This window comes from Eschrichtius robustus, chromosome 1 (assembly GCF_028021215.1).
Source record: "Eschrichtius robustus isolate mEscRob2 chromosome 1, mEscRob2.pri, whole genome shotgun sequence".
NCBI classification, from domain to species: domain Eukaryota; kingdom Metazoa; phylum Chordata; class Mammalia; order Artiodactyla; family Eschrichtiidae; genus Eschrichtius; species Eschrichtius robustus.
In genome coordinates this window covers 56650506-56665835 of record NC_090824.1, presented here as the reverse complement: position 1 = coordinate 56665835, position 15330 = coordinate 56650506, and the positions used below count along the sequence as shown (strand labels likewise).

Sequence of the window (15330 nt, the reverse complement as noted above, 5' to 3'; positions counted from 1 at the left end):
AATCTCAGCTTTGTCACTTAACTGAGATACATAATCTTGGACAAAGTTATTTAACCTACCTACTATCAGTTAATCCATCTGTTAAAGAAAGGAAAACAATATTATCTTTCTTACATGTTTTTTGTAAAGATTAATTGACTTGATAACCATATGAATGTATTAAAACAGTGCCAGTTTCATGTTATATACGCAATACAAAATATGGTGATGATTATTAGGCTTACAACCATAATGATGCTAAAATATTGAGAGAGTCAAATTTAAACTTATGGTACAAGATCAATAAATGGAATTGTGGACTCTGAATTTTGCATTGTCCTGCATACATACTTAATGTTCAATCAGGAGAGAGAAACAACACAATAATTTGAACAGGGAAGTTTAATATCAAGAATTATTAATTATTAGAGTATTAGAGTAAGGAGGGATTGACTATTAAGAAAGAGAACTCTAATCATAGAAAAAGCAGTCACTAACCCTAGGGCTGAGACAGAATGCCCATGGAAGACTCCTGCTTCCCCTAGACCAACATCCGGGTCTTGGAGAAAGCACCCCTGTGACTCACTGAATGGCAGAGAAGTACATGCGTTGTTCCACTTGTGGTGGAACCTGCCAGAAATCTACCCTCTGGGGTGCCAGAGAAAGCTGTTCCCTGTTGGGTGCTGCTGGCTGTCATGCAGTGCAGAAGCAGGGCACTGGGGAAGCCGGATGTGACGCAGGGGTCCGAGGGACTCTGCTATAAAACTGCCTGATGGTCGGGAAAAGTGGTGGGGGAGGGTGCCCACAGCTGAGTGCTCAGAGCCGTGCACAGCAGGAGCTGGGAACTGGAGAATTTACAAACACTGAAGGAGCTGAGAGACTGCTACCAGAGAGCCTGGTGAAGGCCTACGCGCTGGGAGAAGCTTCTGGCTGCTTAGTGCTGTTCTCCCGTGTCCCACAGGAAAGGGCAGTGAAGAGGGGAAAGTGCTTGTAGGAGTCGCTTGCTATGAGTGAGCAGACCTGTGCTGGGAAGAAAAAACCCTTCTTCCTGGAATGTCTCTTCAGCCCCTTCTACTGACAGAGCTTCCTGCCACCTGGAATGGAAAAAAAAGTATTTAAAATGTCAAGTATCATTTTCACATAGCAATCTGACAGGGTGAATTTGGAGCTGAAGGGCGATTAATCAATACCTGGCACAATACAACAAAAAATTCATTATGAAAACATAATTCTATTCCTTGTGCTAACTTATTGGATATGATTCATTCCAGTGTGGAGTCTAGAAATACTTATGAATTGGAAAATCCACAAATATCATTTGCATTTATAATATTTAAGACAAATATTGGCAACCAATCCTTAAAAAAAATAGGGTACCCTTGAGTTGAGCATCTGCAATATTGACCAGAGTGACACCAGATTTTAAAACTTTTATGGAGGTGTTTTACTATTTTAACATAAAACCAATCCCATCTTGTATTAGTTTTTATCTTACTTCACCTATCAGCAGCATACCCTCGTTGAAACATTTTAAATTTTGGTTTCCAAAATGCCAACTCTTTGACTTCCTACACTGCTGTCTTCTACTCTGTCCTTTCCACTTTCCAATTCATATAGGTAACAGTTTCTTGGGGACCTCTTATCTGTGTTTACTTTCTAGGCTGCATCAACCAATTTCATGCCTTTTAATACCATTGAAGAGTCCCACTGACAAAAATATAGTACAAACATTACTGTTTTTTACTATAGTCAACAGACAGACTGGGCTGTAGAGTAAAAGGAAAAAAAAAAAAAATCCATATATGGCATCTTCAACAACACTAGGTAAGAAGGAACCCCATCAACTCTTGAACATAGGCATATGTGACCAGGATCAGCAACTTCTCTGTAGAAGTGATAGAGGGAAATACTGAAAGATCTAACAAGTCTCAGACTGAAGGTATTGCCAATAAAATTTATACCCCAAAAGAGAGGTTCTTGGCTGAGTAGCTACCAGGTGAACAAATCTGAGAAAACTGACAAAATTCAAAATCCACACCAGCTTAAAGCTGTTGAAAAGTGCAGATAAAACTACCTCCTTTCCAATTGATAGAAATTTACCACAAACTGCAGGCAGCAGAAGTGGTGGGCACAAATGCTGGGCCTCCCAGATATATAGAAGTAATATGAAGGAAGAGAGGTTCAGAGGATGATAAATTCAGAATGTAGTATAGCAGCAAAATACATTCTTCAGAAACAAGAGACCCATTTAAAAGCAAAGGTTTGTAGAGCTCTGGAAGATAAAAATGGTACAAAAAAAAGTACCTTTGAATTGATTTACCTGTGAGGGATAGAGATGTGACTTCACAAAGGGACATTTTTTCAATACCTCATGGTAAAAATACAAAGGGAGGAATCTGTACATTAGTTATTAGACTGGGAAAGCTAACCTGTTCTATCACTTTAAGTACCTCCTCATAACCTAGGAAAATACAACTCATTTAAGCATGAAAAATCAGTAAGAATTATTACCCATTCACCTATATATATATAGTAACAAAAGGTGGAAATTAACCAAGTAACAGTACAAAAGTTGATTTTAAAACACACAGAAACATTTTGAAGAAAATCAAAAATTAATTTTGGATGTCCGTATCAAGTGATTTATACAGGAAAGAAAATCAGTTCTTTAAAGCAACATTTTATTCCAAAACAGAATGGTGTAACATTTTTAGGATAGCTGGTTTTTCTATCAAGCAGTAGTGTCTTTCAAGAATAAATGAAACAAACAGACAATAAAAATGCAAAAACTCAGGGAATACTGATCTTATACACCCTTTCTTAGAATAAGATATAGGTAAGTAAGAAAAATTTGAAGACGATTTATTATGTGTTCTGGAAGTGAGCATTTAATGTTTTTAAGAATCTAGGAATGAGTGATGGCAATGGATGAAAATATTACAGTCTCCAACACATAAAAATAAAACTAGGAAAAACAGATAATTGCTAGAATAAATAAATAGTAGAATTGGCTGCCTTACAGATATTAAAGTGAATGAAAAAAATTTTAAATCAGATATTTAGAAAAAAATAAGGTAGAAGAAGATATTTCTATGTAAATCTATTAATGTCTGTTAAGCCAATATACAATATCTTATACAACAAGGAAGTATGTGTATTTATAAGACATTAATATAAAAGTAGTTACTAGACCAAAAAATATTGCATACCAAAAGCAAAGAGACTATAAAGTAAATATATGCAATATTATAAAATTATATATCATATATAACATGTAAAACAAATATTTTAATAGGTGAGATAGTCTATTTCTATTTTTCGATATTGCAAACATATTTGATCTAGTTCTGTAATTGCATGTGTGTGTGTTGTAATACATATTGCATATAATTATATAATATATATTATTAATTCCACATTAACCCCCTGACTTCATCACCTTCCATTCTTCCCCTTGCTCACATGCAGTTGTTCTTCTTAAGTACCTCAAGTATCTCCATTGTGTCTGTTATATAAAGAGGTAAAAAATAAAAGGAAGGGAGTACAAAACACAATCCTAAAGAGAAATTGAGAAAACACATTTTGAAGGGAATAGTCCTTTTTTTTTTTTTTTTTTTCATTAGTCAGGGTAGTATCAGACAAACAGAACTGTTCTTGTTCTAAGTAACTCAGATTTCCCCATATATAGTTTCTGTATTACTGTCAGAGTCAAATGCCTTCAAAATCAATGTGATTTTGTCACATCTTACTTAAAATTGCCCAAATAATAAATCTAACACAATAATAGCATGCAATGTCAGTTCTCCAATAACTGGACCCATCCTAAACTAATACCCAGAGAACCACGCCAACTTCTCACCTATCACATAACCTGTATTCCAAACACACCCAACTTATGATTTCAATAAAACACACCCTGTTCTTAAACTACTCTCTATCTTTTCCCCCCTTCTGCTTCCTCTGTCTTGAATTTATTTCCTGTTTTATCTATTAACTATATCTTATTATTTTCAAGTACAAGCTTATTCATCACCTTTGTGTGCTCCTTTGCACATGGCTAACAATCTACTTTAAGTCATTAAACGAAATGAAACTAATGAGTTGAAATACCGATGTTCACTTCTAAATCTCAAGTTCGTGGAGAGGATGGGTTGGTGTCTTATTTAATCTCCCTTTTAGGTACATTGTAGAGTGTTTGGCACATAGTTGATGTGTAACAAATATTGGTTAAATGAAAAAAAATGAATGAATGAAAGATGGAAGATTGTTATAGAAGTTCATATGGGCTAGGTTTGCATTAAGATAATCAAGGAGAATTTTTGCTGAGTTGTGTGAACTGAATCATGAAGGTGGAGGATAATTCAAGTAAAAGAAACAGGGTATGCCAAATTGTCAAAAAAAAAAAAAAAAAGTGAAGTGATATCAGAAAACATTAAGCTCACTTGTATTTTTTTGGAATATTAGTGCTAAGGACAAGTTAGAGATTTAAAAAAAAAAAAAATACAGAGCCTGCAACTAAACCCAGAAAGAGCACAAAGATATTCAGAAGAACAAAAACTTAAATATAAGGCCCAATTAGATATAAATTTATTTTCCAAGAAATCAGATAAAAAAGGAAAAAACCTTTAAAATTGTTTTGAGGAGACAGTAATAAAATAAATGTTAGAATCATCTGCTCTTATTTCACTAAATTGCTAGAATAAAGCAAGATATACAGCATAGTCAAATTTTAGAATGAGTATTCTAACGGTAAGTCTAAGTTAAATGGTTTAAAAAAATAAAGCAATGACATTATCTCATTGTAATTGCTATTCAATCTCCAAAACACCATAGTACAAAATATGGTTTATTTTTGTGTTTTTGTGAAAAATGAAATACTTGTTTTTTTAGGCTAAATTAAAATATCCATTGAATCTTTTCTTAAAAATATATAAATTATACTTATATTTCTCTTTACCTATATAGCATAGAAAGTTGTGAATCTTCTTAATAAAAATACAGTATTTTCTATATATCGTTACCATATGTAAAAAGATAAAAATAACTTTTGGTGACTGTTTCTCTCATCCAATAACCATCATCTTCCTAGGAACAAGGATTGTGTCTTATATATCTTGGCATTTTCAATGTTTGCTTCAGTGACTTGCACACTGAATTCACTCATAAAATAAAGAAGAAATAACAATAAGTAGCATTTATTATTTATTTTGTTCTACACGATATGCATTACGTGAATTACCACTTATAATTTTAGCAACAGCTGGTGCTATGAGTACTAGTATCTTCTCTCTTTTACAGAAAATACTGAAGTTGAACAATGAATAGCTAAAGAAAGAAAACTCTTCTAACATCATATCACTGTTAAGTAGCTAACCCAGAATCTGAATCCAGACAGGCTAGCTCCCAAGTCTGATTGATTCTGTAAATACCACAGGATATTCTTTTTCTAGAAGTGGAAAAAAGGCAGGTAATTAAAAGCACAATTACTTGTGTTTTAAAATTTGGGGCCTGTATTTATTTATTTTATATAGGTTTTATATATCTTTGTCCTGATGATAAAATCAGTACATGTCAGTCAAATTTGATTTCAAATTGTTTCAGCATTTATTTAGCAATAATTAAATTCAAGTTTATGTTTCATGTAATCTATCTATATGCAGTACCTGTTGGGAAACAATTCTTCCTGGGTCTCTTATGTTTTGTATATTTGTAAGCAAAGAACTGACTGCCTTTTCTTCCAGATTTCTTTTTTAAAGGACATTTTTATAGCAAACAGGATTGAAAATAGAGATATTGTCACCCTCTAGATCAAAGGGCAGGCATACTAATTCCCCATTAGAAGAGATTTGAATTCTCTAAACTCAGCATTCCTTTCCTATAATACAATCCACCCCACCTGTACAGTTATCCTCTGAGTCTTTGGGTCTCCCTGTAGGAACTGGAACTCAGAAATCTAGCACAAATAAAACTGATTCTCTGGCTACTGCTATTGCTTTAGCAATAAACTGCCCATCTTAGATTAAGGAATCTCATGTCTTCTACCAGCATACATAAAACCAAGGCAAGTTAATTAATTAGCTTGTAAATATTATAAAATCGTAGATGATTTAAAGTTCCTAACTTATATATTATGTTTTTCTTACTACATATTATTAAAAGACTTGTTTATAGGAAAGAAAATTTGCTTATTTATCTAATATTTTAAAATATTTTAAAGACCCAAGATTTGAATGATTGGAAGAGTCCATGAAAATTCATCAGACAAAGATGTATGTGGATTTTTCAAATAGTTCAAATGCTTAAATATTTAATCTATTGCTGATAATCTTTAATATATATTTGGCTGGTATGGAATATTTTTAAAACATTAGACCAGCTTTTCACAACAGGGGCCAATTTGTCTCCAAGGGAACATTTGGCAATATCTGGAGACATCTTTGGTATACATTGCTTGAATTATATACGTTCATTGCTTCTCGAAATTGGGAGTGGTGGGGGATCCACTAATAGCATCCACTAATGCTACTGGCATTTAGTGGATAGAGACCAGGGATGTGGTTAGACATCCTAGAGTGCACAGGACAGCCTCCCCTAATAAAGAGGACCAATTTACTTGGTCCCAAATGTCAATTATGTTAATGTTTAGAACATATCTATATCTATATTTATATCTATCTATCTATATACATCTGAAATTGAGATATATAGTTCTATTCTCTCAATGATAAGAATTAACCTGCATACAAAATTACAAAAATATAAATCTCTATATCTATCATGTGTCTATATAACAGTTATTCAAGAAAATCAAACCATAACATAAACAAGAGCAAATAATCAGCAGAAAACCAAAGTCTCAATTTTTTAAAAGTTTTTAGAATGTACTTATATATAAATATATCAGAGAAGTACAAGCAAACCTTATCTTTTAAGTCACTGATAATAATGTATAGCCAGTAATGTATATACAGAAGAAAAAATTATCATGTATGTGGATTGAGGTGAATGGGTAAATCATTTTAAAAAAATTATCCTGTATTTGGTTCCCTAAGCCTATCCTGCTGCTATAGCAACAGCTGTCCTATATATCCATTTGGTATTATAGCAATCTGTCAAGGAAATTCTGACATGCAATAATTTGTATACATTAATTTTCAAAATTGTAAGAATATGTTTGAATATTATCTGCTTGTTAGAACAACCCTTAAACATCTATGACTTTACAAATTATACTTATAAAATTATAGGTGTGATCACCTTGTGTGTGTGCACATACGTATGGGTGTGTATATATGCACATACAAACATATACACTTATATATAATCATATATACACTCATATATAGTCATATATACACTCATGTATAATCAGCCAACATAAACTGGACTTCTATGTCATAGTATCAAATGAAATTTGTCAGAATTTATCTAATTGGTATAGTATTATCTGATTCACAAATATGGACTAAAAGTGTCGTCCTTCACATCATCCAGTGTTAGTAGGATCCATCTATATAGAAATTACAAATGTTATTTTTCAGGAGAAAATTAATGTTGTTTCAAAGACACTAAAATCAATAAAAAAAGACAACAGGTAGTTTTACTACTTGGTTGGATAGTAACTGAATTTGATAAACAGTGGGATAATACAAATATTTGTAAATAAATTGAGTATAGATTTGTAAATTGAACTGACACTTACGAGATTCCAAAGAAGAAAAATGAATTAATTACTATATTCACAATTTAGGAATACCATTCATACTTAACTCATTTAGACAAAAATTTCATCCTGAATCAAAATTTTAGCCTTCCTTTTACTCAGTCTATTAATTGTTGAATATATTTTAAATAGCAACATCTTCTTGTCTACTGAAATACTTATTTAAAGTAATTTATTTTCAAAATTCTGAGTAGTTTAAATAGATACATATATATTTACATTCTTTTCAGTTGTTATTTTAAAATGCAGCTCAAAGAATTTTCTACCATGAGAATGTATTTGTGTGCCTGTGTGGTTGTGCAGGTTCAGTTGTATAAAATGTAGTCAAAGAATCAACTGAAATAAATAATGAGAAAGAGACAAGATGGTGGCAGAGATAGTAGTGGGGCTGACAGTGGCCCTGAACATGAGTCCCACTAAAACTGAGTTCCTCTGCTGAGTTTATGATTAACTTTTCTATCCAAAATGTTATTCCTTTTCTTGTCCAACACTTATTCTCCTCAAGATTGAGAAATATCAAATAAAACTGGGGATTGAAACCGAGCAGGACACTGTTGGCCCCTCCCAAGTACAAGAGCCTTTATGTGTCCCCCCATTTCTTTTCTTTTTTCTTTGGCTGTCCAGTACAACATGTGGGATCTTAGTTCCCCGACCAGGGACCGAACCCGTGCCCCCAGCATTGGGAACACGGAGTCTTAACCACTGGACCATCAGGGAAGTCCTCCCCCCTACTTCCTGTTTGTAGGGAAAATGTTTCAGCCTCCTAGACCTTCTCTGAGTTCCAAAGGGCAGATTCAAACAGTTACTAATTAGGGGAGTAAGGCAATGCAGAAAGAAACAATAGTGCAGGGTGGGGCCTCATTCTGGATCCTCCTCAGGGGATATGCATAACAATTTGGTACATGTCTCTAAGTTCTTCTACAGGAACTAAGGCCCCCACCCAGGTGGAGGATGGTAACTTTAGGCTGAGCACAGCCTGTGGACCCCAGACTGGTTGGAACTAGAAGGCTGATGACTGAGATTCCTGGAACACCACCATGTTACCTCACCACCAACCAATCAGAGGAACGCCACACACTCTGCAGACCTCCCCCCAAATCTTGTCTATAAAATCTCTTCCCCAAAAACTATTAGGGAGATTAGGTCTTTAGAGCACGAGCCACCCCATTCTCCTTGCTTGGCCCTGCAATAAACCTTTCTCCCCTTCAAACTCCAATGTTTTGGTTTGTTGGGCCTCACTGTGTGTCAGGCACATGAACTGGGATTCGACAACAGCCCCAGCTATGGGACAGGCAGCAGCCATAGTGGCTTGTTGGACAAGTGGAAGATTGATGATAAGCCTGTAAAAACTGACAAATGGGATGTGAAAGCTGTGAAAAATTATTTGAATGATTCTGCCAAAATGTACAAGTATGTGGAGAATTTTGGTCTAACTGATGGTTGCCTCACCATCTGTACCATTTCTTGCTTCTTTGCCACGGTGGCTTTGATTTGGACCCAGAGTCCTAGCCTGTTCTGGCTTTGTGCATCATATCCTATTTTGTGATGATGCAGATCCTGACCATTTATACCTCATATAAGGAGAAGAGCATCTTTCTTGTGGCCCCAGGAAAGATTCTACAGGGATGTATCCTGATGATATTTGGTCCATTCTCAAAAGGTTCGGTGACAAATACACTCTAAAGCTGACCTTCATCAGTGGAAGAACAAAGCAGCAATGGGAAGCCGAGTTCACCAAGTTCATTGTTAAGATATTGACCACAGCAGAACACTGTTATGGATGCATACAAGCCTGAAATACCCAGGCTCAATGTCAGTCTCACCACAGAGAAAAAAAATAGCCAATTCTATAACCAGCCATCTTTCTGCTGAATCATGCTGAATTAAGGGGTATGGGAGAAAGAAACAGAACTTAAAATGGATAAAGTAAGAAATGTTAAAAAAAAAAGTCCCTAATTTGTCCTGAAAATTTAGTCTATTCTGGATAAATAGGACTTTCTAGGTCAGATATGAGAAGTTGTAGCTCTAATATCTAGCTATAGCTTCTTTAGTTTGCTGATTGTGTTGTTTTGATTTGCTTCTCTGGAAAAGCATTTTTGCTAAAAGTGGTACAGACTCCTTCCTTCATACCTAGCAGTACTTTATATGGTATAGCTTTGTGTCATGCAGTATTTGAGGCCTCAGTTTTGAAAACTGTTAACCTGTTGCTGACTTTATTGTTTTAATTCCTGCTTCAATGGCTGTTTCCCTTAATTCAGGTTACAACTTTTTGTGTATGTCAGCTTTCCTTCACACACTATTTTTGTGGGTGTGTATACATCTGACTTGGGGAGAATTGGGGAAAAAAAAACACAGCTTTTTAATTTAAAACAAATTTTCTACCTGTTACATTTTGTGCTTTTAACCAATTAAAGAAGCTAATGGCATTTTTTAGTTTTATCTTGCCTAGGTTGTCCACTAATATATCTCTGTTGATTTGTGTGTGCCCTTTAACTGCCATTTTCTAAAATTTTTTTCAATGAAAGGAAAGATGTGAAAAAATATAATGAGAGAAAAGTCAAGAATTATGAATTAAAATAGTATTTAAATAGAGTATTTAAATCTACAGAACAAAGATGTTCTACCTAGTTGTTATATTTAAAGAAAAAAGACGTCGTTTATTTTAATTGAGATGTAATTGGTATATACCATTATATTAGTTTCAGGTGTGCAACATAATGATTCAATGTTTGTATATATTGCAAAATAATCACCACAATAAGTCTTGTTAACATCCATCACCACACATAGTGACAATTTTTTTTATAATGAGAATTTTTAAGATCTACTCTCTTAGCAAGTTTTATAAATACAATGCAGCATTATTAACTATAGTCAACGTGCTATGCACTACATCTCCATGACTTACTTTATAACTAAAGAATCAGATTTCTATGCCAGAACACATGAACAAGTGAAAACTGAGAATTTTAAAATAACAGAATTTTCAAAGTAATAAACTTGAGATATCATTTTATTATTCAATCTTGGATTCTAGAAATACTGCTCAGAAAGTCAGAGTAACTTGGTAAACTTCACACAGGCAGTTAATGAAAAAGAGAGAATCCACTTGTTCCAATATCATTATGTCTTAATATATTTTAAGACATTTCTGCCCCACACAGCCATACATACACCTCCTCCCAGGGCTCTTGGTGTTCTCCCTTCCATATTGACATAATTATCTAAAAGTATCAGGCAATAGCAATGTTGCTTGACGCCACTCCCTTTTTCTTCACACCATGTAATGTTTGATAACCATCAAGATACTCTGAAAGGTTAGCTTTGTCTCCTATCTTTCTTGGGGATTCTTCAACACCAGCCTTCTCTACATGGGTGGTCAGATCTGTATTGCGCTATGCAAGCAGTAATTCTGCATCCAAAATATATAGCTCAAACTTTTCAGAAGCATGAAAGAATTTAATGCTGTGTTAGATTGTGTCCTGGTGAAATCTGAGTTTTCTACTAAAGAGTAAAAATATTAAAAGTAATCAATGAGCCAAATATGAAAGTCTATTTGACATTATTAAATATTTCCTAGAAAATCTCACTATATCTTCTGAGTTCTTTTATTTTTCCATCATCAAAATTATTTCTCATCTATTTCAGGTGGTCACCTGCACCCAGCACATAGAAAAGTACACTCATTGCTGAACTCACTTCATTCAATGGATGTTTTGCTTTTCCAATGTATTAGGCTACCTCCCAGTTAAACGTTGTAATTATGCATTTAAATCATTCCCAACTCGTGAGAAGAAGTAGCAGTGCATTACCCTCATTTAAAGCCCTTTCTTTTAAGGTGCTGCAGACAATTCAAAACTATTCTTGACAAGCAATCCTGAATAAAACTTTCTTTTTACTTTATTAATGTACCAGTTAGGGAGAATCTTGACTGCTGACAGAATTTCAGAGATTCTCCATGACGATCTTCAGAGAAAATACTGGCCACGCTACCATAAGTGTCAACAGTGCCTGCTGTTGATTTTTTTGATGGTTCTTTTGAAACCGAGCAAAACCCTGTGGGGCTCCTGGGCATGGAAGACTTTCTGTCCCCCATTTCTTGTAGGGAACAGACCTCCAGCCTGCATGACCTTCCCTGAGTTCCAAAGGGCAGATTCAGACAGTTGCTAATCTGGGAAGGGAAGGGGTGCTGACAAGGGAGGGGCAGCCAAGAAACAATGGTGCAGCCTTTGGGAAGGGTCCTGGTCCCACCTCAAGGAATACACATAATAATTCCTTTAAACTTTTTAAGATGTCAGCATTCTTCATACCGGAGAAAGATCACCTGAGGCTACATTAAAGTTACCAGAGAAGCTCATCAAGATTACCTGAGACCAGACTAAAGGAGTGTAGGCCCTGCACACACCCTAATTTTATCAGCAACCCCACCCTTGAACCATTGCTATAAAACTCTTCATCAAATTCTCCCAGGTGGGGACACATATTTTCAAGGTCAGGAGGCCGCTTGTGTCCCCCTTTGCCTGGCAAAGCAACAAAGCTATTCTTTTCTACCTCACCCAAAACTCTGTCTTGAGATTCGATTAACCATCGGTGTACAGAGGATGTACTTCCGGCATCACTTTCTCACAGGTGTACTGGTCTTCTGAAGAAATTTAATGCCTTTTGTGGAATATATAGTTGTTTCCAAAAAAACAGAACCTTGAGTTATGTCATATCTGAATTTGCCAGTATTTTTGAAAATATGCATTTTAATTTTCAGTTATGTTATTTACATATTTCTATCTATATAAATTTAAAACAAAACATTTTAAAGGTGTTAGAGTTGACAGTTTTATCAATATTTCCTTTTCCAGAATATCTCAGGTATCTTTTCCTCAGAGACTTACATAATTCAAAAAAGTTGTATACATATTAGAACTTTACTCATTTATACAGCCTTCTAAACTTACAATTTTTTTTATTTTTATTATCCAGCATTCATCTTTTAATTGTTTAGTTCTATCAAAAATTGTATTAAATTTAGCTCAAAAGAAAAAATATGTCAGTGGATATCATATGTTAGGCCACAGCAGTGTAAAACATTGGTTTAGCCCATGCATTTTTTAACATTTATGCAAATAATTACAAATAACTATTTTGCTGAACTATATCTGCTGCAATGGAGCAACTAAAACAATATATTTTAAAATCTGATAGGTTGGTAAAGAAATAAGCATTCCAATTGCATGGTCAAATATGATAGAACACATAAAAATTGTGTTGGTCATAGCATTTAAAGGCATATATAGAAATATATTCCTCTATGATTTTGTTTAAATAGAATTTTTAAAACAATAGGTTGTATAATAATTGGGTACAGTAAATGCTAGTCCCTACACTGTAAATTTATTCACATGATGAGTACTTCATAATCTGTAAACAGTGATGGAGAGGGTATGCAGATGGAGATGCCTCCTAGGGTAGCACACGTGAGCATTTGGGCTCTGCACCATTAGGTGCTGATTGAAACACAGAGCATGTTACTCACAATGTCTGAGCCTAGTTCATTACCTGTAAAAATGGGAATGTGATAGCTACATTGCAGGATTGTTTTGAAAAATAAATTCAGTAATGTGCTTTTCATAGCACAGGGGCTGCACAAATGTTGACTTGTCTGTTTATCATAATGACCAAGTACTATTTTAGGAACCAATACTCTCTGTATACCTATGGATAATGCCATATTTTAAGTTTTGCAACATGATTGTTGGGGCCTCACCCCTTCTTTAGATGGAATATGTTGTAAAGATGTTTTGATTTCCCCCATCCCAATTTTAGTCACCTGTCTTGTCTTTTTTTCCCCACCTTACTATTACTATTTAAATAATAGCTTTTTGTTTTAAAAATAGTCAACATGTAAGGAATAAAAAAAAAAATTATCAAATATCCATTTGTTTAAATATATAACATGATTTTGACTAAATTGACTTTTAAGGTTATCCTGAAATATGAAGTTGCTAAATTAATTGTGCTGTAAATAAAGTACAAACCACTCAATCTAATATGAATATAATCGATTCCATTCATTTATTAAAATTTTCCACATTTAATCATAGTTGACTCAAGGGGATAATGATCTTGACCTCTGAATTCCTTTAAATGGATCCTCTAGCTACTATTTTCCTTAAGAAAAAAACATACAGAGGAGTGATATGCCCATATAAAAATTATGTACTGAAAGTATGGCCCTAGAGCAATCCCTCAAGAAAAATCAAGGTTAGGAAGAACAAAGTCTGAAGTTCTCACAAAATCAAGCTTTTTATTTTTATGCATAAGGGAAGATAGTTCAAAACTTAATGTCATCTAGAGATGTTTGTATCCATGAAAATCATTTTATTCCTCATCTTAGTCTCCCTTTTAAATGTTCACACTTGCATGCTCTCTCTCACTCTCTCTCTCCTCGCCTTTAAGCCTTTCAGTTTGAAAACAAACACCTCTCCTTCTCTTTGGCAAGTCACCCCATATATGTAAGAGAAAGTGTTGCTTTGGGATCCCTTCCAAAATTCTCATTCTCACCTAATATCAGAGGTCTTAGTCAGGAGGATATAGGTGTTTGCATTTGCAAAGATGTAAAGGCTCAAGGTGAGTTATGAATACTAACCAATGAAATTGAACTAAATTCTATTCCAAAGCTTCCTTAATGGAGAGGGGCATGTCAGTGGGCTTCTTTATGTTATCAAATCCAAATTCATGTACTTAGCTCACAGTGAGGCCAAATAAACTGAAATGTCAGAGTTTGGAGCAGAGAAAGGTTATTGCAAGGATCAAGCAAGGAGAACAGGTGGCTGGCTCCTGCTCAAAAGACCAGAACTTCCCTATGGCTTTCAGGCAAAGGTTTTCAAAGACAGTGTAAGGGAAGAGGGTCATAGGATGCGTGATCAGTTCATGGGTCTTCTGATTGGATGGTGGTGAGGTAACAGAGTGTTGTCCCCAGAATCTCAATCTTCTGGTTCCAACCAGTCTGAGGCCTAGCGCCTGTGGTCAGCATGTAGTCACTATCTCAAAAATATGCGTCATATTGTTATCTACATCCTTTCAGAAGGAACTAGGAGTCCTGTGACTCTATTGTCCTAATGTTTAACTGCTTGAGCTTGCTCTTTAGAACTCAAGAAGGCCTGAGAGACTGAAGCCTTTTTCCTACAAAGGAAAGGACAAAGAAAGCCTTTTATTCCTGAGAGGGCCTTGCAGGGTCCTCCTGGGTTTTAAATCACACCCCTCCCGCCTTTTCTCTGATAGTCCTCAATCTTGAGGGGAATAGGTGTTGGACAAGAAAGGGAGTAACATTTTGGATAGAGAGGTTAATTATAAATTCAGCAGGGGAACTCAGTTTCACTTACATGGCAGTCTATAAAGTAAGCACCACTGTCTAAAACATTATTTTCTCTCTGTGGCAACAACCTAATATAATAGTATATTGAAGAAAGAATAGTCCCTCTGTTAGAGAGGATTTGGCCCTGTCCTCTAAGCACAATGATGTCTCACTATTGTGCTGAAGAATATGTGTCTTTTCTGCTCTGCCTGTCGTCTGTGCCACGAAATAAACTGCAATAATTGCTGTCCTCTTACTTTCCTGAGGAAAGAGTAGAGGC

At 34.9% G+C, this 15330-nt stretch overlaps 1 pseudogene; it reads left to right on the top strand.

Moving 5' to 3' along the window:
* Positions 1–751: 751 nt before the first annotated feature.
* LOC137759148 (signal peptidase complex subunit 2 pseudogene) lies at positions 752–9574 on the top strand (annotated as a pseudogene).
* Positions 9575–15330: the final 5756 nt, after the last annotated feature.